A 24,555-nucleotide genomic window follows, 5' to 3' on the forward strand; every position below is an offset into this window, starting at 1 on the left:
ACGAAGGGAAAATCAATTTAGGGAGGTATTTGAGCGAAGTGGTTGCAGCAACAGACAAAGTGCGATTTTTAATCAGAACTTAGTGTCATTTCTGTGAAGGCGTTTCGACGAGGAGGCAAAAAACCGCGTAGGGCGATTCAAGAATTAAGTTCATGACATTCTGACCCGGGTACCAATACCTTGAGAACGGGTTGGTCGTTCGTTTCTTGGGCCTCTTTCAATGTCGGTGTCTTGTCCGCAGTGTTGGACTCGTTCGCGTTCGCGTCTGGTACCCTTGAAACAACGCTACCAAGCTCCGTGTTTTGTGTTGACGGGCACCTGACTGGGGACTTGAACACATCAAACTTCCCTTATCCAAACCAGAGCCACAGTGGCGTAGGGGGGAGGGGTTGAAGGGGACAACTTCCCCCAGAGATATGTTGGCCTTTTTTATTTTAGGAATTGAATGCACCAAACTTTCAAAAACGGTGCATGCTATCACCTTTTTTGATGAAAAAATGGACCTCCTTTTGAGAAAAAAATCTCCTTTTGCTCCCCCGGGACTAAAAACGCGGGTACGCCACTGTTACACAGTACATACAGGCGTCAACAAGTTGTGAACTTAGCTCACTCCTTTCACTTCGAGTTAAATCGGGCTGGTACCTTGAAATTTGCTTAAATTCGCAGGAGAGGTATAACTTGTTTTCAAGTAAGAAGTATAAATGACGCTAAGTACAATATTTAAAGATGTTTTTCAAACAACGGGAAGGCAACAATTGCTTGAGAAATACCTCCAGTGTCTCCAGTAAAATAATCATTTGTATAGCCACTATTTCGAAATGACGAATGGGTTTGAGCATTAATTGGCGTCTAATCTTTAATACTGAGGGAAGGAGGCAATGTATTTCTTGCGAAACGTCTTGTTGAAGTTTGTTCATGTACAGCACCGTGTAGGCCTACTTCATTCATCAGCCAGTTCTCTGAAAAAGAATTCTTTTGTATATTGCCTGTCTGTCGTACTATTCTGTGTCTGCCAATACTAATGGTAACAAAGTGATCTTTAACATGTAAGGTTTACATAAAAGTACTCAATTTGAAAGATCCAGCATAGAGAAATAAAAGTCGGAATGTGCTTCAAATCGTTAACCTCCACAGGTATTGACAGGGAAAAGTTTTTTTCCGCGAAAGAGCATGAACACTGCCGCACTCGGTGACTGGTACGGCGCACGACACCTTCAAGAAATACCCCGGTGGTCGGGTGATGAGACGAGGACTATTTGGGTGCAGCAAACGGAGCATGAAGGCCGTTCTCTCCTCCCGAAGGTGACCGAGGACCAATTACCATTTATGCCCACCCTGACAACCAGCACTTTGTGGGAGGGGACTTGCTCTCGCCTGAGACGTCCGTTTACAAGTGATTTTGTTTCGACTTAATAGCTGCGGTTTCACAGCTTTTTGATGGTTGACCTCCTCTTAGTAAAAAAAAGTAATATTCCACCCTCGGCCACATTTTTGGGGTCTTGAAAGTACCCTTAATCGAAGGTGGCATTCACTAAGCCCCTCTGCCCCCCCCCCCGTCCGGCCCTGGAGCGCGGCTCTCAGCTGCCGGCATGCGAGTTTTCATTGACTCTTACTTCCTCTGATGGCATTTGTCATCTTTGGAATTGAGGTTGTCAAAACGGGCCTGAGCGGAGTTCAGAACTATATTCCGGCTGACGGCTCTCGATGTTGATGGTAATTTATTCCGCGGAATTAATTTACCCCGGGGGGCACACAGTAGGAAGAGAAGCGGGGGGGTGAGGAGAGAGACACCAGGGTGGTCTGTCGTCCAGGTGCGGCGTGGTAACCCGATATTTTGGAGGGAAAAGGTGATAACGCGCCCCGGTATGTGCTGGAGCTGTTTACGCGCCTCGTCAGGAGCTATGGCAACACTTGTGCACGTGACGTGGCGATGAAGTAGGCAGTTCGTCCAGCTGATTCCAAGCTGCAGTGAATGAACAGGGGCCCCTCATATCCACTGTCGAATGGGGAATCAACAGTACTTTACAACTTTCGAATCAAACAGCGGCAGATTAAACTTCGAGCTCATGAAGAGTAGGGCCATACGTATGTTCCTGCGTCCCGTTTCCATTATACCCCCACTAAATGCCACAATCGTCCGGTGCATCCTTTTGCCATAAATCCCAACATGAATCTTTCAAAATAAGTCTATAGGAATATCATTCTGTGCACTCTTTGCAAGTCCCGATCTAGTTATCCAACTAGACTGTGTACCCCTACAAGGTTCTAGTTTGTCATCGTGTCGCTGCATTGTCCCCTTGCGACATCGGGACAACTTTGAAACGTTAGCTCCCCCCCCTCCATCAAGCAATCGGTACCGTGCACGATATGGGGCCGAAGGGTACCCCCCCACATGTCCAATCCCTATACACACTTTAGACTTCTGTTACCTAACACATCCCCCCTAGAAGTCTGTAAAGAACTCCTGAGATTCCGATCAAACAATGACCAGCACCCGGGGGGGTGTCTCCGCCCCATATCTTGCATCATACGGAGCAATCAAGAGAACAGAGGAAATTGCCGTCTTAAAAATAAATTCCACATTGTGAATGACGATGAGTGTTGATTGCGTAACTTCCTGGGGAAACGCAGAAGAAAAACCAAAACCCAATGTTGCTCAACAGCTGGCTTCTGTGGACTAATCGCTAACGTTTCGTAAGGTCGGTTTCGAATTCAATTGTGGTCGTCACTGGAGTCAATGAAATCATAGATGTAAACGGACAAATCGTTTTCGTTTTTTGTTTTTTGTTTTTTGTGACCGGCGTTAAGTTGATGAAAGTCTTAAATTACTATGTGACTGCACAAGATAATTTGAATATATAAAGAGAGGGTGTCTGCTGGGCTACTATCTTCATCAACAGTGAGTAATATTATCTTGAGTTTGGGAAACGATACAAAAAATGCCTTTCAGACATTATCGACGCACTGTGTATATGCATGCACACTTGATACATACAGACTTTTTTGTAGCAGTATATGTCATAAGGGCCAAACAAGGAACGAGATACGGGGACGTGGGGTGCAGCTCACGGACCCAGCAAGGGGAGATCTTCTTCTTTTGCCGCCACATCCCAGCGCCCTCCGTCGCTTGTGTCCCTCTCAACGAATGAGGGGAACCCGCTTGTGGTACACAATCATGAGACCGGTTCGCACCAGTCCCCCCAAAAGTCCGTGAATCAATGCACACGGCTCACCTGGCTGGGTGACCTCTTTATCGTCTGACGTCCCCTGGAGGTGTTGAGCCGGACATACTTTCAAGGGATGCCTCCCTAAAATGTCCGGAGCATGATGCCTAAAAATTGTGTCCCATTTATCAGTGAGGGATGGGGGGGTGCTGGTCTGGGGGTCTGAACTCCATTTTGTCCGCAACGTATTTTTCAGTAGAAAGAGTGGAAAATGAGACTTCCCTTATACGAATGACGTACGATGTAGACCCAGCCCTCATTCATTCAAAAATTAACATGTCATGCTTCCCAATTTACGTTTGGAGTGAACTGCAAATCTGTTTTTTTTTCTCTCTGCATCGATGCCCTGTATTCCTTGCAGCCCTGTTGGTTTATGATTCCAGAAATGAGTCCAATTAGCAAAATATCTTCTATAGTGTCTACAAATGTCTCCATTTAGAAAAGCATTGAAATGGGATTTAATTACATGTACTGTAATTCAACTTCAACATACTGTCCTTTGCAAATGCCGAGAACAAAAAGGACCCCCCAAAAAGTCTGAACCATCTTTGTCGAAATCAAAGTGGATGAGACATCCCCTTCCCGTCTGTTAATCATTTCGTCTTGTTTTCCCCACGACAGTCCCACAAAATGCAGTCAAATACGACAAATACTGCCTAATTCCAAAGTGCACGTCACGAGTGAACACAGGCTATTCTAGGTAGTTTCCATGCTTCGCAAATTGAATGTCAATGTCAGTGCGCTCAGAAACCCCGTATTCAGTAAACACGCGTTCCCGGGGAAGGAAAACACACGGGTGGAGACTTACACTGCCATTCTTTCCCCACTCTTCATTCTCCGGTTTGGTGAGACTTTGCCACACTTAATAATTACTGCCAATTCCATGAATAGCCTTCTATGTGAAGTTGGTCGGTGCATGCGAGACTGAACGATGATACGACTGGGCGGACACATGACGCTGTTGTTCTCTCACACTTTCAATGCTTACCTATCATTTCTCACTCATCATTTTCTCAGGAATAAAAACATTAGTGAACACACGATAAGTCCCCCTGAATAAATAACGGAGAGCGAAAGTCGGGGTAATTGTATTCTTTCATAGTTTGTTCAACACTTGGCCTACATCTGACAAGAGAGCGGGGTAAAGGCCGACAAGGAAACCGAAGATGAATTTCACATACACAGAGCACAAATTTTAGCCAAGATGTATATACATTGTAATATGACACAATGCGTTTCAAGAAAACGGATATGGAAATGGGAATAAGAAAATCACTTCAGTCCAGCCTTGAACGAAAATGGGTAAAAATTAGTCGAGCCGAAGAAATCGGGTTTTTTTTTCTTCCCTAACCTGGGAATTGGGCTGAAGTATAAGATCTGCCGACCACTGTCGGGCTCAACCGCTTTGACCTCAAGGTTAAGCTGGCGAGATAGGATCGAGGTCGTCCTCCGTATCAGAGCCGGGTATCTCCGGTAATGGCGCGAAGCCGGCCCGGCCGAAGAAGTCTTTCCTCTTTTGTCCCGGCCTCGATTTGATCAGGTCTTGGCCCGTGCGAACAACGGGCTAATAAAATCAAAACGGGGGCCGCATGAAATCTGATAGATGATAAAGTTGAGTTGAGAAGAGACGGTGTCCTAACAGGGCTCGGCATTTTTTAAATATCAAACTGATTTCACTTTGAACAAACCCGGTAGAGCCTCAAATTGCTCGTACACAGCCATGCACAGCTCTTATTTCCAAAGAGTAAAACATGACTGTCAACACTGAATTTAGAGACTTTGACATGAAAAGAGTTTGGAGAAGAAAATGATTGAAGCAGAAATTCTTGTTGCTAGTTCAGGTAGAATGAATTTTGGACTGGGGTTTATTTATTTCCATTTGTCACAAGTTAATAAAGTGGTTTCAGTGATGCAACAAATAATTTTTACTCCTCTGTCTTCGATTTACTGAGCGGCTCACCTTAACACAAAAAATCCGACAGTCTGGCACTCGTTTAGGACCATTTTTCAGTCACGTACCCTCCCCGTCAACTTTGCTTTCGATTACTCTCTCCGATTATGTCGATTACAAGTATAGCAAAGCGTACAGCGGCGAGTGACTCTTGAAGAGTTACACTTTTGGGAAATCCAACGTAAATTCAGGAGCAAGAAATTTGTGAATTTCACATTTTTTTTCCTGCAACAGTTGAAGCCGAATAGCTCAACGAGACAGGATACCGTGCAGCCATGCCATAATGCACAGTTATGTAAAGTACATGTACAGTACATCCTCTTTACACTTTTCATGTCAACATGTCCCGTGGCAAATAGATGTACTTAAACTAGGCCCTACACTTTCTTCCTGTCCTACAAAATGTCGATGGGTGGTAGCTCAGGATCAGCTGCTTGCCATAAAAACTGTAGCAGCAAATAAGCTACCAATCACATTTTGGCAATTTATAGACTCAGCGTGTTGATGGCCACGTTCTAATGCAGACGATCTAGCGTCATTGCCGCGGCCAAAACAACTCAGCTTTCAACTCGCGAAGTTCAGTGTCACCACGGAGAGCGATCACTAGCGCCAGTTCCATGACACGGGGTGTTATCCTAAGTTCTGAACCTCGCTACAGGGTCACTAACTTGATGGGCCCAGACTTGGCGATTTGCGCCTGTTTGTTCGGTGCTTTCCAAAAAGGAAATTGCGGGCTCCCACACACCCCGGGGTCAGGCCCAGAGTAACGCTAACCGACCCGTGTGAAGTGCCACCGTGTGGCCGCTGCTCCGGCACGGTCGGTGTATCGGCGAGGAAACCGAACGCTTCGCCCGCCCCCGGCGCCATATCCCCCGATATGACAGCTCCTATTACGCTTGCAGCCAACAATGTTTTCAAATTAGTCATAATGAGAGCGGATCAGACCTCAGCACCTCGTAAGGACTGATTATAGATCTGTGGGATCGCTCAGCTCTTTAGCAGTCTTGTCTGCTAGTTAGAGACGAGGAAGAGGGAGAAGAGATATCGGTCGTCTCAGCTCACGGCTTAACGGGGCGAAGAGAAGGAGGCGGCCGTACGCCGCGCCGGGTGCCCCGGCTAAGATGGCCTCCTCTGTTTCACAAGACTTTTCGCCCGCGGGCCCAAATTGAGCGGCTTGGGATGCGACGGACAAGCAGGTCTCAATGGTTTCACTGTGATCGCTCAGTATCGTCGCATCCATCTCACAAGTGAGGAAGCTCCTCGTGAAGAGCCTGAATGATACACCGGGCCGAGCCCATCGTCAGCAGCTCGAGTAGTGTCGGGATGCGCCGGGGCGCAGGGCGGAATAGGTGGCTGCGAGTGTACTTCTTCCCCAAGTAAAACACCGTCCCGGATCGCGGGCTGCACACCGTGCTCGCCCGGAGTGCAACCCCGGTGTACGGTTCGCGCACTGAACGACCGCGGACTGACAGCGGACACCGGCCAACCCGGTTTAGATGTCGCCACTTTTGCCGGTCATGAACTTCAAAGAGGCCTGAAGAGTGCAAGATGTGTCTTTAATGAGCCCATTCAACCAGCGAGCCACCCATAAACAGTCGCAACACTCCACAATAAATTAGCCAGACTCGGGCTGAACCCGCCACTTACAATAAATTCCTCTCAAGAGTGGATTCCATGTACGATTTACGATAAAACCAATGCTTAATAATCCGGTATTCACATACGAAGAACTGTTTGTATATGGTAAATTATCAATTATCTACATTATTGTGAAACACAAAATGACGGTATCAAAGCAATTCTAATTGTTTTGCTAAAATCTCTAATGCATAATATTCATCATCGTCAACACGACACAATTTTAGAGAGACCAGCAGTATTGACATTGCTAACTTGTACTAATACTGTTACTACTCTTATATAAAACATTATACCAAACTGGCCCAACATTTGTAACTTAATGTCGAAATTAATAGCCTAAATTTACGAGTTCATCTGCTGACTTTATCCAATTTTTCCGTGTTAAACACACGTTGTAAATCTGTACACAAATATAAACTGGCTGTTTCAGTAACATCACGAATACATTCTTCCGCTTTTTCCACTGATTCAAAATAGAGCAATATATCCCCCAAATAAACTGTCAAAGCCATGTGCTTCTTGAACGTTGACTTGGGTCTTTCTGTAAACCACTCATCCGATACAAAACCGGCATTAAGTTAGCACCGCAGTTTCCGGTTTTCGAGTTTAAAAGGGACGCAAACGCCGAATACTCTGCCACATAGTAACATTTATTGTGTCAATCCAATCATTCCAAAACCAAATGAACCATGAGGCAGAACAAGGGTAGATGACTCTGTAACGCCCGCAAAACCAAAACTGAAAGGTGAGGCTACCACTGTACTATGACTGACACGGGAAACCAGACTTCGGACGTGCACTTCGGACGAGTTAACTTTAAAAAAAAAATAGCCCCTGCGCGCAGCTAAGGAATTCTGGCCAATCCCCTTTCTGCCCCGAAGCTACATCGTGCATATAGTATAACGCTGCTTAGTTACCGCAACATTCACCTTTAATCACACAATCGGATATTTTGCCATCCAATCTAATTATAAAGTCTGACATGTTGGAATTGTATTTCATGCAGAGCCACTCTTAAAACTGAGCCGCCGCGTCTCATGTATACGGAACGGAGTCAACAGGTAAAAAAAAAACATGGAAGAGGCTGTCCACGGCGCAGGCCCGAGACGCGCGGCAATAAATCAATTACCCGGCGGTAAATTAGTGTAAATAAGGCGGGGACTCGGCGAGGAAGCCGAGCGGAACTAAAACAACAAAGCCGTGATTGGCAAACCGATTTTCCCGCCTTTATTTATTCCGTCGCTTTCTTGGCTGTCCCTCCTTCTGCCAAATCCCGCGCGAACCGGCAGCGAGTCGACAAGACGGGCGGCTGTTAAAGCAAATGCCCCCAGTCGGCAGATAAAAAAATAATAAACCATAACATCTCTGAAATTACACAAAAATGTATATTCTGATTGAAAGTTTCTTTCAGATTTTTTTTTCATTTTGGAGATGCAGAGTAAATAATATAATGCAGAATTTTAGATCATAACTGTTTAATAATAAATTAAAACATTTCAGAAATCAGTACTCAATCATCACCGAGATTTTGAACTGTTTTTTGTAGCTTGATGCAAAATGGAAGACCAAACGAGCTTTCCTACCGAGAGGGAACATAATGAGGTTGGTTCGTTTCCTTTTTCTTTTCTTTTCTTTTGTTTGCACTCACACTAGGGTTAGGGTGGCCATTTTGGAACGCACATAGCAAATATTATCTGACTCGGTTTCTCAACACAATAATGATAATGATTCAGCCACGTGTAGGCTGAACGTGACGTTCTGAAACCCCGTCATTATCAAAGTTCTCAATTTCTCACAAAAAGAGGGAAAAAGGATCGATTCTCTGTTTCCGAAAAACATTGTCGCTATATTTTCATTGGTAGACCATCAACCATAAATCCATCGTTATGAGCCATGAAGCATAAGTAAAATGCAAATGTCATATGAAGAACATTCATGCAAAAAAAAGACCTACTAACAATCTCCTTTTAATAATTTAAATTTTCTTTAGTGACGGCAATGCAGATTACCTGGTCACAATTCCTACGATATTTCTTTTGTCAGAAGTCTAGAAATGGCCTTCGAAAAATAAAATAAACGAGATTAGAGCAGCTTGGGCTGTTTTCAACGATCATTTCTGATTCACAACGCATCAAGCCCCATGCAGAATCCTGCATAATGAGAGAACAACCCTGTTGCCATTACCAGAAAACGGAGGGCAAACTGGAAAGACATTAAAAACCATAAATTGTATTGATTACAAAGTATAATGTATTTGCAGCGGGAATTGATAATGCGGTGTTGGCCGTCTGCGTCCCATACAATGTGTGTGAAGTCCCTGGTCGTTATCGCTCGCTTCAAGAGTACAAATAGACGATCACATCAGTATTTCCCACCATTTTTTTTTTCATCGAGTTTTTTTTTTCTTATCCTCTGTGTGTATGTATGTGTCTTGCGCTCTGATATCGGGTCAGCCCAGGTCATTGCATTCCCACTTTCTGTCAATCAGGATCGGGACAAGAACCTGCAAAAAAGTTGCTCCGCCGCCAATAATACGCCAAGCGTCGGTTTCAAGCCGCTGCACTCTTGAAGCAGGCCGTACGAGCGGGGCCTCGTACGTGCGCTGACATGAACTCCTTTCAGCGCAAGGGTTCTTTTTCTTTCTGTCTGTCCTTTTTTGTATTCCTGGGCAAAGCGGCGAGCATTGATTTGCGGGCCCCCTTTATATTGCTGGAGACCCCCTCGCCGGAGCAATAAGGGAAGTGTCCAGGGGTGATGATGCCGTGCATCTCCAACGATGTCGGCCGTCCCTTTCCGGAGGATTTGTCAGCGTTCGACAACCTCGTTGGGTATGGAGACTAGCCCCTCGCACCGGACGGTTTTAGTGGAGCCCCCCGTGTTCCCCTTGTCTTTCTCTCTCGCCTCCTCCATCCAATATGCATGCGGTGACTCGGAGTGGAGAGCTCGGGCAGGAGAGGCCACCGAGAAAGAAGATGAGAAGGGAGAGAGGGGGGGAAAAAAGCAAATGGGGTGAACGAACGCGCTAAGACGTGAGGATGAATTCGATAGAGCGGAGCGTCAATTGCAGCGAGCGTCCAGCGCGTCACAACACTAGTGAGCGGTCCTGGGGGAGATGGCGTTCTCATCCCCAGCTTTAAACCCAAGAAGGCCCGGTGAGTGTCCGGCGAGGCGTCAACACCGTCACCTAGCGTGCAAACACGGGGCATCGAGGGGATATCAGCCCGTCCGGACTCAGGCACAAACACAATCGCTTTTTCCTCCCCCCCTTCCTTTTTTCCCCCCTTACTCTTTTTGTGTGGGAGAGATGATGCTCTGGATAATTTCTAGCGTGGTGTGATGTAATGTTAGACGCCAACACCAGGGGAATACTCAAGGAACAAGATCAATGTTAGGAATTAGCACATCCATTATGTCGCGGCTTTTTATTGGCCATTTACGGAAAGAGGGTAGAAATCGTTTGTCGTGAGACTCGTATAGAGTCCAGCTGGACATCTCGGTGTGGCATGCATAATGTAGTCCGGTATGATCAGGGGTAGGCGCTGGATAATGATATGAAACGGATTGTATTACTAAACCAACACCGTTGATGAAATACAAAAACACTGCACTCTGCTAACTCGCGCTCACCCAACTTACCCGTGCCGTTAGTGTACCTCGAATTCTATTCTTCCCCTAAGCTGCTGAATTACCCGTCCAATTCGTGCTGTAGTTCCGTAGCACACATGAAATGTGTTTAGAAATACCCAATAATTCAATCTCCTACCTTAATTTGACTCATAGAAACGTCTTTCCTCTTTGCCAATTTCTCAATTGTCTGGTCATGACGCAAATCAAAAACAGGGCAGACCCTCTTTTGCGCCTCATATTCACTAAATAGTTAACATATCTGAGTCCATTATTAGGGAAAACGTAGTTATCATGATACCGAGGAAGACTTTACATTTATTAATAATTATGATGGGAACATGATCATGTTTTCTCATAATATATTTTGCTCTTATTGTTTACTTATTGTTTTTAAGTGTTCTACTTCCCTGTCTGCACTTCGCGGAGGAACTGTGCCTTTGTTAGGTCATTGAAATGGCTTCGTCTGTAGCGCCCTCTATACGGAATCAAGGGCAGAGTTCGGGCGGCTTGTTCCCGTATGTTCACGAACAGCTCGATTTGTTGTTCGTGGGTCGGCCGCTCGAACGCCGGGAACAAACAACCGGTTATCGCTGGTAGTTAGTGACAAGCAGCATGCAACATGGCGGTGTCCATGTAGGCTACGTTATTCGAAAGTTAATGTTTGGATGGGCTGAATTATTTTCTATATAAACAGGAACATTCATTTCTGTATTGCGGAAAATAGTTAATGTTAATTTTGCAACACTTCCCATTGTCTTTGGAAGCCATCTCTCTACTTTTTACAGCTGTTCAAAATTTAAAATCTCACGAGTTTCCCGTGTGTTTCTGTAAAACCCTGACGAGGAGGTGGTGTGTGATCCTGTTCCGAGAACAGTGTTCTTGAGTCGTGTTCCCGCCGTTCGAGCGCGAGAACAAGAAACCCGTGTCAAGAACAGGCCGCCCGAACTCGACGAAGATGTGAGCGTAACTTCAGGTTTCAGATGCTGCACGGCAGAAGACGTACGTGAAAATTTTCTGCATGTATACCAGCTATGTCGTAGGCATGGCTGGTTCTCTTACAATTGTAAGTGTAAACAGTTTCTTCTTGGTACCCTGCTGGGATTCGTCGGAGAGCATGATTTCGCCGTTTCCTTTCAATTCTTTGTCGGTGTTTCAAGTTTGAATTGAAAGCTCGAGAGCATATAGCAAGCATCTTCCCCGGCTCTCCCCTGATTTCCTGAATTTAATTTTTTTGTCATCCAGGATCAGAAATTGAGGAAGTTTCACTGGTATGCGACATAGCGACGCAAAACTGCAAGCATTGTCCACATGAAGCCGGAGTAAGCGCGTTGGGGCAGGCCAGCCTGACGGACGGGCGGGCAGCTCGGCCGTATTTGACCGTCTAGCAACAAACCAAGTCATTATTATACTGTTTGGTCAGGATTAAACGGCCGAGGCAAACTGACAAGCCAAAAACCATCTCCTGCAGTCTCACCTTACACGGGATTACGACAAAAAAGTGTCTAAAGATCATGAAGCAAAGAGAAATCTTTGCAGCACGCTTGGACTGATGCAGAGTGCTTCTCACCATCAAGCTTGTAACTCTGCTTTCGAGTGCAAGTTGACGCCGGTCGACAATTTCCTTGTTTTTAGCAATTCTAATGTTTCACACTCTGTTTTTTATAGGGGGGAGCTGGTTTGTCAAATCGAATGTGCGAATAAGGGCCAAAAGGGGGCTCAGATGTCAACTATACACCGTCACAGTGACGGGGAGGATGGGAAGGGATGGAGAAGTGTGGCATTGTAAGAGTCGCGGGGCCTGCTTGACAAGTGATTGCGTTTCCTGGGCAGTGTTGACAAGACCAATCTACAGACCAATTTCGTCGGGACAGGGACCCTCAGAGACGCTAACCCAAAGCCCACAGATAAAACAGTTTCCAGTGAAGACTACTTGACACTCGAAAGGGGGATATTCAAACAGTTTGCATGCACGAGGAGAGGGTTTGCACCGATGTTATTACTGATTTTCAGTGGCACGGTGGATTAGATCCAGCCAAAGGAAGAGTTGTACAGAATGTACAGGAAATATTCTTGACTGAAATAACGAAAAAAAAGTTTGCGTTAGTTTGTTTTTGTTATTTTTCTGGCAGTGCATGCTCTGTATGTTTCTCTTTTCCTGAATTCACTGAAACAGTTCCGTTGGTTTACTTTGACCTCCGGGTGCCATCTGGTACATAACCAGCTGGGCGGTCGTTTGACAGATGCAACATGATTTCCTGTGTCAAGTGCACGAAATCTGAACTTCCCCGACAATCGAACCGTTTCACTGTTGACTGGCCATGCAAGCGTCTATCCCTCAAAACACAAAAACCATCTCAGTCCTTTATTCTAAACCATTCGTGGATTTATGTTTCCTGTGCCTTTCCTCAATCATCCGGGACATTATCTGCTTTTAAGTTGTTTTCAAACGGCGGGGCGAAGAGGGCCAATTTGTATATAAACCCCCAAACTCGAGAGCCCCTTATAAGCTTTAGAGGGGGCTCTTGTACACAATGAGAGATTTACAGTTGCGGTTCAGGGAGGTGAAACCACGGGTGAGAGGAAGGGATGCCTGGCCCCGTGTACCCGGTCCTGACATGGGCCTTGGCGTGGGAACGCTATACATCTATAAGGGAAAACAGACTCAAAAAGCAATGTCTTCTCCTTGAAATCAAGTGATCACTTTTAGGTACGGCTTTTTTTTTTGGTTAGTATTGATGTCCAGCAGCATATTTTAAGAGAAGACCTGATGTTTTTCTTCCCTTGTCTTTCTGTTCTATGTAATACAGAGGCTAAAAGCGAAAAGAACTTTGTGTTTCCGTGCACTGAAATAGGGACTGTTCCATCTATAGTTAACTGCAATAATCTCTTTAACAGTTTCCAAAGGTCAGCAATGGTGAGTTACTACATCCACTGAGCTGAAGTAAAACGAAGAGTGGCCGTTGAGAAAATCCGGTTGACGAAAACCTACAACAACATGTCTGTTGTCAAATCGCTGCGAACTTTTTGCAGTGTAACAAACACGCACGACGGCCTGACGGTCTGACGGCCAGTTCATACTTGGTGCGAAAGCGAACATAAACGCAAATTTGTGATGTCAGATGAAATATTTGCGTTGCCAAGTCGTAAACGTAGAGCACATTGCAACTCGAGCGAAATTTCGCTGCAAATTTTCCGTGATGTCAAATTCGCTTAGCTTCAGCATTCGCCTGCAGTATGGAGCCGGCCTTTAATACGCTCTCATCTAGTGGAACGTCTCTCAAAGAGTGGAAGTTTTTAGTTCTCGAAATGTTTAGACCTTCTGACTTTTAAGATTTTTTTCATCTACGGACACTCTGGTGAGTAAGTAGGTAACCATTGGCACATTTCGTTTTGATACAATCTCTCGGTCACGACATTAACCTATTACAAAAGCGTGTAGACGAGGGTTCAATTACATTTTCAAACTGTCGTACCACTGGTGCCATAGTGTGTCGCACTGTGACGCACACCAGGAAGAACGCTAAGTTATATCCCATTATTTTTCGCCTTGAGTATAGGAGACAATCATTACGGAATGTTGCGACACCAAATTTTGTGCAGACAGCGCAGGAATACTCGAAATGAATGGGAGGAAATTACTACCACCTGGCTGAACTGTTTGCTTGGATTGCGTGCCTTGGGGAATAATAGACTTTTTGGCCGTCGTGTGGGTGTACAATTTGAAAAGAAAAATACACATTCCACAACGCAGGGTTCGTTCTTCTTAACAGAAATGACCATGAATTGGCAAAGTTCGCGAACTTGGTTGAGTTTATCTCATCGCCAAAGGAGAGAGTTTCAGTTTTTCTTTGATGACAATGCCGTATTCATCAGACTTTTTCTCAGTATACTGTGACTAGAGCACACGGGATTAGGCCAACCAATAGGTCGGGCCCCGATTTGGTTTTAATAGACTTGGAATCGTACTAATTACGCCATTTTGTTTGTTGATCAAGTCCTCGAACGAGGTATATTTTCAGGAACGAAGGTTAAATGCAGCATGTGCTTTCGTATCGTAAGCACATAACTACTAATGATGTGGTATTCTCCCGTTATGGAACTCATGATTCCTTTCCAAGACAGAAAAACGGCTGAAGTTGTTTTTATGCTGCTAAAACACAATCGCAGGATTTGTGACACATTTTTAAAAGAATATAATACTCCGATACTAATATCTCCAGCCCTGTGCGCTTTTTAATAAGACATATTGTGTTCTCATAAAATAACTATCAACGATAAGAGTAGGCCACACACTGAACTCAACAAGGAATTCCCACCGGGGCCTGCCCCATTATACTTTCCCAGCTGGTAAGGGACATATTATAGTGATTCCGTATACTTTTCACCGCACCGAACAATTACGGCATTCAGTTGTGTGCAGTACAGTAACGCGAGTTCTTTTCTCTGTTCTTTCTTTTACCTTGACTGAAGCGCCCCCTACGGCTCCCGTCAGGTCAACCCAATGAAATTGGACACGCCGTGGTTAAACAATAACAGCGAAGCGAAAAGTTAATTACCTGGGACAGCGCCATAGTAACCGGCCCAACAACAGAATGCCCGCGCGTAAATGAGTGCACCGAAAACGATCTCGTTTCCAGTGCACCTCTGTCTCCCTCGCTCTGCCCCTCTCGCTCTCTCTTCCTTTTGCCCCTTTTTTCCCCTCCCTTCTAATTCTCCATCTTTTCAGAAAACAAGTTGGTTCTGGAGCAGCTACTTGGGTATCAGCCCAATTACTGGTATTTCTGGCCATTGTGCCGGGTGCTGCCCACAGGGCTTGAGTTAATGGCACGCAATGAGAACACCGACCATGCCAACAGCGCGACCCAGACCACAATATTCCGCCAGACTGAGTCATTATTATTGATGCCCCGCGCTCCAGAAGCAGACCAAGCTCCTGCCAGTACAAGGAGGAAGGGGGGGAAAAAAAAGAAAAAAAGAAACACGGGGGCATTCACCGGACCGACAGGGTAGGTACGCCGTGACAAGCTAGGCCGCCCGTGGGCCCTTTTCCGACGAAATGGATTCCTTCTCCCGTCTGGTTCTACCCTCATTTTCTCCACTTTCCACCACTCTTTTCTTCCCCGCTGCTTTTTCTTCCCGGCTCACAAATAACTTGTCCCTCTCGCCAGTTCTCCCTCTTTTTTTCCCTTTCTTCGTTGCACTCACCGTGGCTCGGCTCTTTACAATCGGGGATTAAACTACCAGCGGAGAGCCAGGTCTAAGGCCCGCCTGGTAACACAGCGAGGCAGACCGACCACTTTTACGTCCTACTTCCCTCCCTTTTGTGCTCCCCGGCTCGGCCCGGCAGGCCCTCCGGCTTTCTCGCTGACCCCCGGGTCACTCATTATTCTTCCCGGTCCATATGGGGCCCCTCCCTTCCAATCGGGGCCTGAATGGCAGCGTAAGGGCCCAGCAATCCCATACACCCGTGTCGCCATATTAGCAGCCCACAACCCACGATCAGACCGCATTATGTCAGCATCATTCAAAAATCATCCAGCGGGAAAGGCAGCCGGCCAACTCAACATCTAAATATGGATAGTTGGGAAGGGAGATATTTTCAGGGTTTTTTCCCCATTGTGCAGATTGATCAGAGGGGTGAGGAAGACCTGAAACACATCGGTAAGAAATCGGCAGATAACAAAAACACAAGCTCCCGCCGTGCGCATGCCCATTACTTGGCAACGCTTGAGAACAAGGTCACAGAAATGTCATTGACATGATGCCCCCAAACGATGATACATGAAGTTGTGCACAGTATAATACACTGCACCTCCCCCGGGATGTACACCGTTCGAGCCACAAACATCTTTTTGAGGGTGAAAATGGACAATGATTCTACTTTTGGCACTGACGGTGGCAGGCAGTGCTTGGTGGCTACAACACAGCCTGAACTAACCTAACCCTACACAGCCAAAGTGACCGTTTTAAGTAAAAACAAAATCATGTATAATCTACCTCTGATGTCAAGTCATTCCCAGGTAACCTACACATTCCCATAAAAATCAGTCTGTTGTTAAAAATGCCATTTCTCTCACCGTTCAGTTAAATTACATTTAAGTTACAAGGTAAAATATCGACTACTTTCGATAAGCTGATTGCTTAGGACACAGATTTTCAATAAATCGATACTGGTGGGCTCAGATAAAATTTTGCGTTGGCAATTGTATCGCACCAAAGCATTTTGTATGTAGAGAGAAGTAGAAAGTATTCAAAAAATATTCGAAAATTGCAAAGAAAAATTGGAAACAAATTCCTCGGCCCAGTATAGCAAGAACAACTACACGGTGAGGATATTTTAAAGGCAGACTGAACGTGCAAAAAAGGGGGAACATGTACTGGAATTTAAGCTACAAAGTTTGGTTCTAAAGAAAAGTAGGCTTATAATCTCATTCCTTGTAGAGTACAGCCCCCTTTCATTGTGTGTATATATATATCTGTACGATACGCTATCCTCTACCTAAACAGACTAACGACTGACTGCGTTTCAGTGCCAGCAATGTTTAGCATCGTCTAGACAGAGCCCAGATCTTCAAGATCCGCCCCTAAACATCCTAGGTACCCCCTGGGTGAATGTCCGCGACGGTTGGTGTGCCCTCACCCCAGTTATTTACTTCGTGGTTTGAGAGTTTCGTGCCCCCCAAAAAACACTTCAACCTGTCCGCGCAGGAACCCTTAAAAACACATGTATGTATCCTTAATAGTGCCCCAACTATAAATTATCAAATGGAATAGCATTTAAGCAGGCAGCAAGCAAATTTGAGCGGAGTCGTTTATCATATCCAGTGTGTGTGCTGTTATACCGTAGGTGTCTAACTGGGTAGTCTGTTCTCTATATGGTCTGCTGAACCTGCCACTTTCTAAAGCCAGACAAAACGTTCGGTTATGCTCAGCCGTGAAAGGGCAAATCCGCGAAATCATATACGGAGTATATATTCTGTATAATTTGAGCCTGTCGTCATTATTACTGCTACGTGGGCACAAAGCCACAATGCTCGCGTTCGCTGTCGCAAGGCGATAATGATATGCACGGCAATTGTTTTGAGGGGTATTTTGAGCAGTCAAATTGTCTAACTCATTGGTGTTGCGGCAGTAAGGCCTGCTGAACTGGGTTGCTCAGTGGAACGTTCGAATTAAGACATGCCGAGTCCACATAACAGTCAGGTTTAGGACTTGAGGTCAACGTAGTACTAAAGGATCCATTGGGTATACTGTCATATTGCTAATATGAAGTATGCTTCAAATAATTTTATTTGCACAACCTCTTTCTTTTTAAAAATTCTGTCGTTTCCTGCTTCTCGTATTTATATCCTCCACAAACATCGCAGCTTGCCATGCAAAGTAGTTCTTAAGCAAGACAAGAAGGGCACAAAAACCAGCAAAATTAGGGGGAAAAAGAATGAATGAATGAATAAGCGGAAACAGACAACAAGACGGAGCCGTTCGCTTGGGCTGCTGATGGAAACGTAAGTTGCTCACGGTGTCGGCCTAATAACGGAGGGAGCTCCGCGCCATGAACGCCTGAGCGGGCCCAATGAAGCCGCATTTCACGCCCGGCTGCCCCTCTTCGTTTTGTAGCCAATTGAATCGGCCTGGCGCGCACTGTTATCCCGACCGACCGCGGCAGACAAGAGCCCGCGACTTGGAGCTATAGCAGCGGGAGAGCGGGGCAATGACGGCGGAGCTCACGGCGCGCGGGGGCCCGGGTTAAAGAGAGGCAAGGTCGGCAGGCCATGCGAGAAAGAAAAAAAAAGGGGGACATTAGATGTGTACCTTGCCAATTGGAATCATTTAATTGTGACTGGGTGATCGCCGTGTCTTAAGTGCCACTTAAAGTTCGCCTAAGTGATTCACATGCGTGTGCATTTGTGTTCTCTCTTTTCCCTTGTTATAAGTTACCGTAACTTATTTACTTTCATTTGATGGACAACAGCGACAAAAACATGGCGCTGAATTACTCTCCATGCCCCTCTCTTTCCCTCGACGTCTGGTTTACAAGCTACTTAAACCTGCCCGGTGTACAATTAAAGCCGTCCCGCAGAGAAAGCGGAATGCGATAGAAGCGCGCCATCTCGACCGTTTGACGGGGGCAGCCATCTTGTCTCTTCAGAGTCGCACGCAGTCAACTATGCAATTGTAAGCGGGGCAGACAGAGTGACGGGTAGACAGACCCGGGTAATAAAACCCCCCCAAGCCACCCACTGTATATCCAACACAGCACCGAGAGAGAAAAAGGCAGATGAGAGAGAGCGGGAGAAAAAATCTTGACAAGTTCAACAGTGGACCATGAAATATGGTCTCGGCGCTCGCCGCACCTTTCTCTGCATTGTGTACGCGCGCACACACTTTTTTTTTCCTTTCACCTTTTTAACCCCCCCCCCTTTCCATTATTATCATCAACGGGTCCCCAATTCCCTTTCGGTTGACAGAACATTGGGTTGTCAACAAGCAGTGGCCCTGCGCACACAAATGGGCGTGTGTGCTTGAGAGACACGATCACTCGGCATACTTCGGTCTCTGGGAGAGAGTTCATCGGATGGCGGGCGGACAACGTCTTAACACGAGTTGCTATCAGCCCTGTGGACGAGGTGTTTTTCCTTTTTTCGCTTTTTTGCGCCCGGCCCTTAAGTTGAACGTCCCTACACATACATTCCTTTCTTTTTCTCACAATCCGAGGTTGAAACAGCATTATGGTGACCCGATCCCGCATGTAATTAAAAACTGAAGCTTACACTTGAGCCCTACGCACAGGTGAATTTTCCCCAGACTGAAAACAGAAAACGAGGAAATTGCTGTACGTTAAAAAAAAGGTAATTAGGCCTACTTCAAAAGCACACCTATTACACAGAAATGGAAGATACGGGTACGAAAAATCTCCGAACATGGAAAAACACGAATGACATTGCACGAAATGTCAGAGTCACACGGAAAAGATCGAAACAGTTTGCGCGAATGGGAGAAAATTAAATCACCCGCATGTCGAGGGTTCATCCATTTTTTGTAATCATTTTCAAGAGCGCTCCATGCGTACCCTTTGTCCGGACCCCTCTTGGCACGGACAAACAGACATGTCATTTATAACCACCATTTTTAGCATTTTCCTAAAGCGTATGCGACCTGCTCGTGATCCGGGTGTACGGTTTGTATACGCTAGTGAGAATGACAAAAATGGATGATCCTCGAAGCTTGTAGTCTCGTGGATGCTGTTTATCCCATTAATGTAAGCCTTCTTTCAGTGGAAATGTTTGTAAGAAAGTCTCGTTTAACATAAGATGGAGTGTCCTTCGGTTCCTTTTACAACTTTTGACATAAATTAGCGAATAAAAGTGTTATTGGCACCCCACTCAGAACCATGTGACCTCCTAAGGAATAGTAATCCTATAACACGTTGGATGAAATGATAATGAAATACACAGTCATAATCCTGTGGTAATCACACTTAATTTCCAGGCATTTAAAGTTGCAAATGGACTCCTTCAAGTTACACAATGCCAAGACGATACTCGCATGTAATCACGATTATTGTAACACCGCTCGGAACTAGATACGAAGGGTTGAGAGAAAGTGCTAGAAACAAGTTCCTGATGGAAATACACGCAACAACGTAATTAATTAGCATCAATTTGTGCGCGAACATTTAGCAACCGCACACCTCTCCATATGGCCCTCGGAGCAATTATTATGACAGGTCTCTCCGATGAAAAGACAAAAAAAGAGACCTACAACTCTTCACGAGGAAGCGACTGGCAAAAAAAAAAAAAACTGAGGAGATCCCGGTGCTTGATTTCGCAACAAAATCCACGAAGGTGCTGGAGATTTCTCCTCCTGTCTCCTCTTGCCCTAGTGCGATCGGCTGCCTTCATCGTCACAGGTTAGGCGGTGCGTGTCCTGGGGCGCTTCGGCTATCCAGTGTGTAAGGGGATAGCCGCGCCGTATCAAGTCCCGACGCTGCCGTATCGACGGCTTGCTAGATAAACCCGTGTAGCGGTATTGACCAGTGAAGTCAGGCAACAGTTTTGAACAAAAAAGTGGATCACACGGTGGAGAGGATCATGATGTTTCGGCGGAGGTGGTGGCCGGGGATTGGAGCCCTGTTCGAGTTTACGACATCTTGACTGACCGCCGTGCGAGTGATTGGACTTGTCAGAGGCGTAACTTGACCACTGGCCGTTCGATAAAGTTATCGGTTATTAATGCCCTAGAACCAGCGCAGATGGCATTCACACAAATCAAATTATCGCATACAACCCCGATGACCACAACAGAAAACACCAGATTAAATCTTTAAAGCTAGGCGGAAAAGGACGTAAAACTCAATTAAGATTCACCTGTCGAGCTTCCCTGTAGATTAGTAATGACATTGTGCAAAATTATGAGGTAATTTGAGAGAGGTTCACTTACTTTTTTATCACTCGTACGCTGAGCGCTCTAGACTACCAGTCTTCGAGGTACAGCCAGCGCCGGGCTAAGGCACTATCGCAGTATCCTCGGACTTGCCATCTGAATTGCATTCCCTGCCGGATCCCCCATCCCAGGCCCAGCAATCGCCTCACGTAGTGAACGCCGAACACCAACAGCCGGCCGGCAAACAGGATCTACAACTCCCACAACCCCGGCCAACCTGCTCCGAAATGATTTGGGGACCTTTTTGAATGGGAGCTTAATACCATTCTTTGACAGCCTGTTTATTTGTGTGTTTGTTGTTTTAGTTATTATATGGAGCGGGCCCGCGCAGCGCGGCCTGCCAGGGTCCCCTGCCTGTGCACACAGGGGGAAAAACAGGGCGGCCCGCGTCCGTCCCCGTGCCCCACAACGAAGTCGTATAAATCACTACGTTAAATATTTTCTTTCAAAATAGCCGGCTATTCACGCACATCTTGTTATATTGCGGCACAAATTGAAACAAAAACACACACCACATGCATGAACTGAGGATAACCCAAACCTTCTCCTTACATAGCAGAGGAGGGGGGTGGCAGATTGGAATGTTGTTACGATTAGGCCTGTGCAGCAAAAACTTCCGGGTCGGGCTAAGACGGTTTATTTCTCGGCTTGGTATTAACAGGCCGCACAAAAGAAGGGAAAACCTATCATGTTGTTGTTGTTGCAGTGGGCCAGGCCGGTGTATTGTGTTACTTAGACCGGGGTGCCCACTCGCAACAACCCCATCACCGGGTGACGTACACGCGGGCCCACGGAGCGACCTCGACATGTCACTCCCTGCAAAACTCAAGTTCCAACAGTCCCATTTTCTGAATAAAAAAAAAGCCCGGAACATGGAGCTCCTTTCAAGCCGGCTCCGACCAAACAAGCAATCAACATGAGCACGGCGGGCGCCCACAATAGCGAGACTATCGGAGCAACTTGTAAGACCGGCCCGGCTAAATGGAGGGAGAAGCGACAACTCACAAAGCTAATTTGTTCTCATTATCTGGTGATAAAAAAAGAGATTTAAGAGAGGGATTTACCGCTATGGTCCACTGGACTACATAACCGTAACTGTTATAAACAGGCTGTGTGGAATTCAAATTGGCTTGCGCACCGGTAACAAAAGTACAGACCAACAGAAAAACACTGCAGAAAAGTTCGGTCTTACTATCAAAGCACTCGAACCACGGCAAAAAGTGAGCAGCCATAGTGATATACCGATGTCCCCTTCTTTCATGCAGCTATTCAATTTCTCCCCTTACTAATCGCCGATTCAAAATAAGGTCAAATTCTGCCCGAATCTAAGAACATGAATTGGAATACAGTTCAATTACTCAATTATGGGTGGACCTGTTTTTCCAGGCCATTAATTGTGGCAAGTTTGAGGATCAATCTGATATACAGCCACGCACGTGTCTTGGTTGTGCAAGTCATGACAAGAATCGAAAGCCCCACTTCTGAAAAAAAAACATGGTTCTATCTTCTGCTCAAAAGAAAAAATATCCGATTTATATTGGCAGCCAAATAATGCTCTACAACCACGTGAACCGAGTGGCGGGAGAAATAAGAGAAAAGAATTCTTTCATCCTTTCCAATTTGTGTGAAGATCATCAATTTCTTTTATCAATATTGTATCTTTTCTGACAAGAGCATGGATTAACCAAAACTGAAATCAGCCTAATGCACTCTTCCCAAATTATTTTGTACACCTAGAGCGAAGGTAATGAAACCGGAGGGTGTCCCTTATCAAGACACGGACACTTTGTATCTGTGGAGGCGTGTTCCACTGAAATTGCACATATTCTGTAAACGACAACAGAACAGTTGGAAAAAATGCAAACAACTCAAGTTCGTTTACCACAGGATGAAGGCCCTGAATGAAGAGTTTTGCTTATACATCTGTAACTGTGAGGCCATGAACTATCCGTTTTGTTTGGGGGGTGGGGAATGTTTCGATGTCATTGTTCGAAAAAAGTAGAAAGCCGGCTGCAGAGTTTAGAATCCACTTGAGTTGAATCAGATGCAAATTTTGAAAGCCTGAAGATTTGCAAATGTGTGCCGCATATCTATGAAGAAACGCGGAAGAAACCATGTTATAACAAGATACTACCTTCCGTAACACAGTTTTGCTCCGAAGTTTGCCTCAAAAGGTCTCATCGTGCTCGTTTAGATAATTTTTAGATCTGCATAATATTCTCAAGTCGCATGTCTCTAAATCAGGCACAGGTGAAAAGTTACTTAAAACTTGCGGTTAAACTTGGTTAACACTGATGATCGTGTATACATGTACACGAAAATGTCTGGGAAATAATGAAACTGATCACAAATTTCGAAAGGCAATCCCCTTTAAAGTGCTTCATCAAATATCAACATACCTTTGCAAAATGTCCATATCTACTTTCAGTGGAAGACTGTCATTAGTAAAAGTAATAATCTTGTGATGTGAGTTTACCATTGAAAACCAGTTCTTAACTGTTTGGGCATACCCTGGGTAAAGAAATGGAATAAATGTCCACCCTGACTTCTTATAAATGTACACTCTACAGAGGGGATAAATCCTTCCAAAAATCACGTTTTGTGTTTTTAACACTCATAACGAGGTCCCGCAACTTTCAGTTGCATGGTTAGTGCACAACTGTATTCAGATTTCAACTTCAAATAACATGAATGTGCCAACGACGTGGGATTTGTTGAATCAATCTGCCCTATCTATAGCCCCCTCCCCACGAATTCTGCGCATCGCTGTGTCATCTTCAGCTTCGTCCCCTCCTCCTCCTGTGCATCCCGGCCTTTCATCTTCACCAGACGGCACCAATGAGTTAAGACGCAGATCTGGGCGAGATTGAGTTAGGCTGCCTCTCCCACGGGAGAATTAGTTTCTAATCTTCTCCTTCATCCCGTCTTGTGTCGTGAGCAATCTAGCCGCAGCGTGCAGGCCGAGCACCGGGCAGGGATGCTGGCGCTGCAGCCCACCGTTGGCTTGGCGACGGCAGAGCTGGTGAAATTGGGGGGACCAGGGATGTCCACCAGACACGTTCGCCAACATTTGCAACCCTTGAAATTGGTTAAAATAACTATTCTTTATTCATCGGTGCCAGGGGCCGAGACAGCCTAACTGTCCTTTTTCTCCGCGACTGATTTGAAGCGAAAGCACGTGCGAGGGACACACAAACCTAGGTTACGAGTTTGGGGTTGAGCTAGCCACAGATGTTTCGAAAAACAGTCGCTCAACATTGTATATTCGATAATGAGGATAATTATTAGAATGAGCCTGAATTATCGTTATGCCTTTATTAACGGTGTGTGTGTGGGGGGGGGGTTGCCATACGTGCAGACTCCACGTCCGCGCTGTCTTTTCAGCGTTCGTAGCGGCCTGCTCTAGACCTTCAACGCGAGCGGAAATTGGCCAATAATCTCGTTTCTTCCCTTCGCCTCTCTGTTCTGGCCTGCCAATCAAGGCCTCCTGCAAGATTTCATTTGTGCCCGTTTTTAATAGGAAAGGAAATGCGTTTCGATTTTCTGGTATGTTTTCTTGCTGGTTTCGACGTTTGCCATGAATACCACCAGCCCCCCCCCCCTCTTTTTTTCCACTAGTGACGTTATTTACAATGTTGCTTCCCATTTCGACGTCAGTGCACGAAACAC

General features: G+C 45.7%; 1 long non-coding RNA gene across 1 annotated transcript in view; it reads right to left on the reverse strand.

Annotated features, from left to right (window-relative positions):
- Positions 1–21,136, reverse strand: part of LOC110983294 (uncharacterized) — a 94,158-nt gene extending 73,022 nt beyond the window's left edge. The window contains exon 1 of the long non-coding RNA XR_015425602.1: positions 20,884–21,136. This is a non-coding gene — a long non-coding RNA (uncharacterized LOC110983294). The remainder of the gene's footprint in view (positions 1–20,883) is intronic.
- Positions 21,137–24,555: the final 3,419 nt, after the last annotated feature.

Source organism: Acanthaster planci, linkage group LG06 (assembly GCF_054643075.1).
Source record: "Acanthaster planci isolate LZ-2023a linkage group LG06, COTS_SCS, whole genome shotgun sequence".
In the NCBI taxonomy this organism is placed as follows: domain Eukaryota; kingdom Metazoa; phylum Echinodermata; class Asteroidea; order Valvatida; family Acanthasteridae; genus Acanthaster; species Acanthaster planci.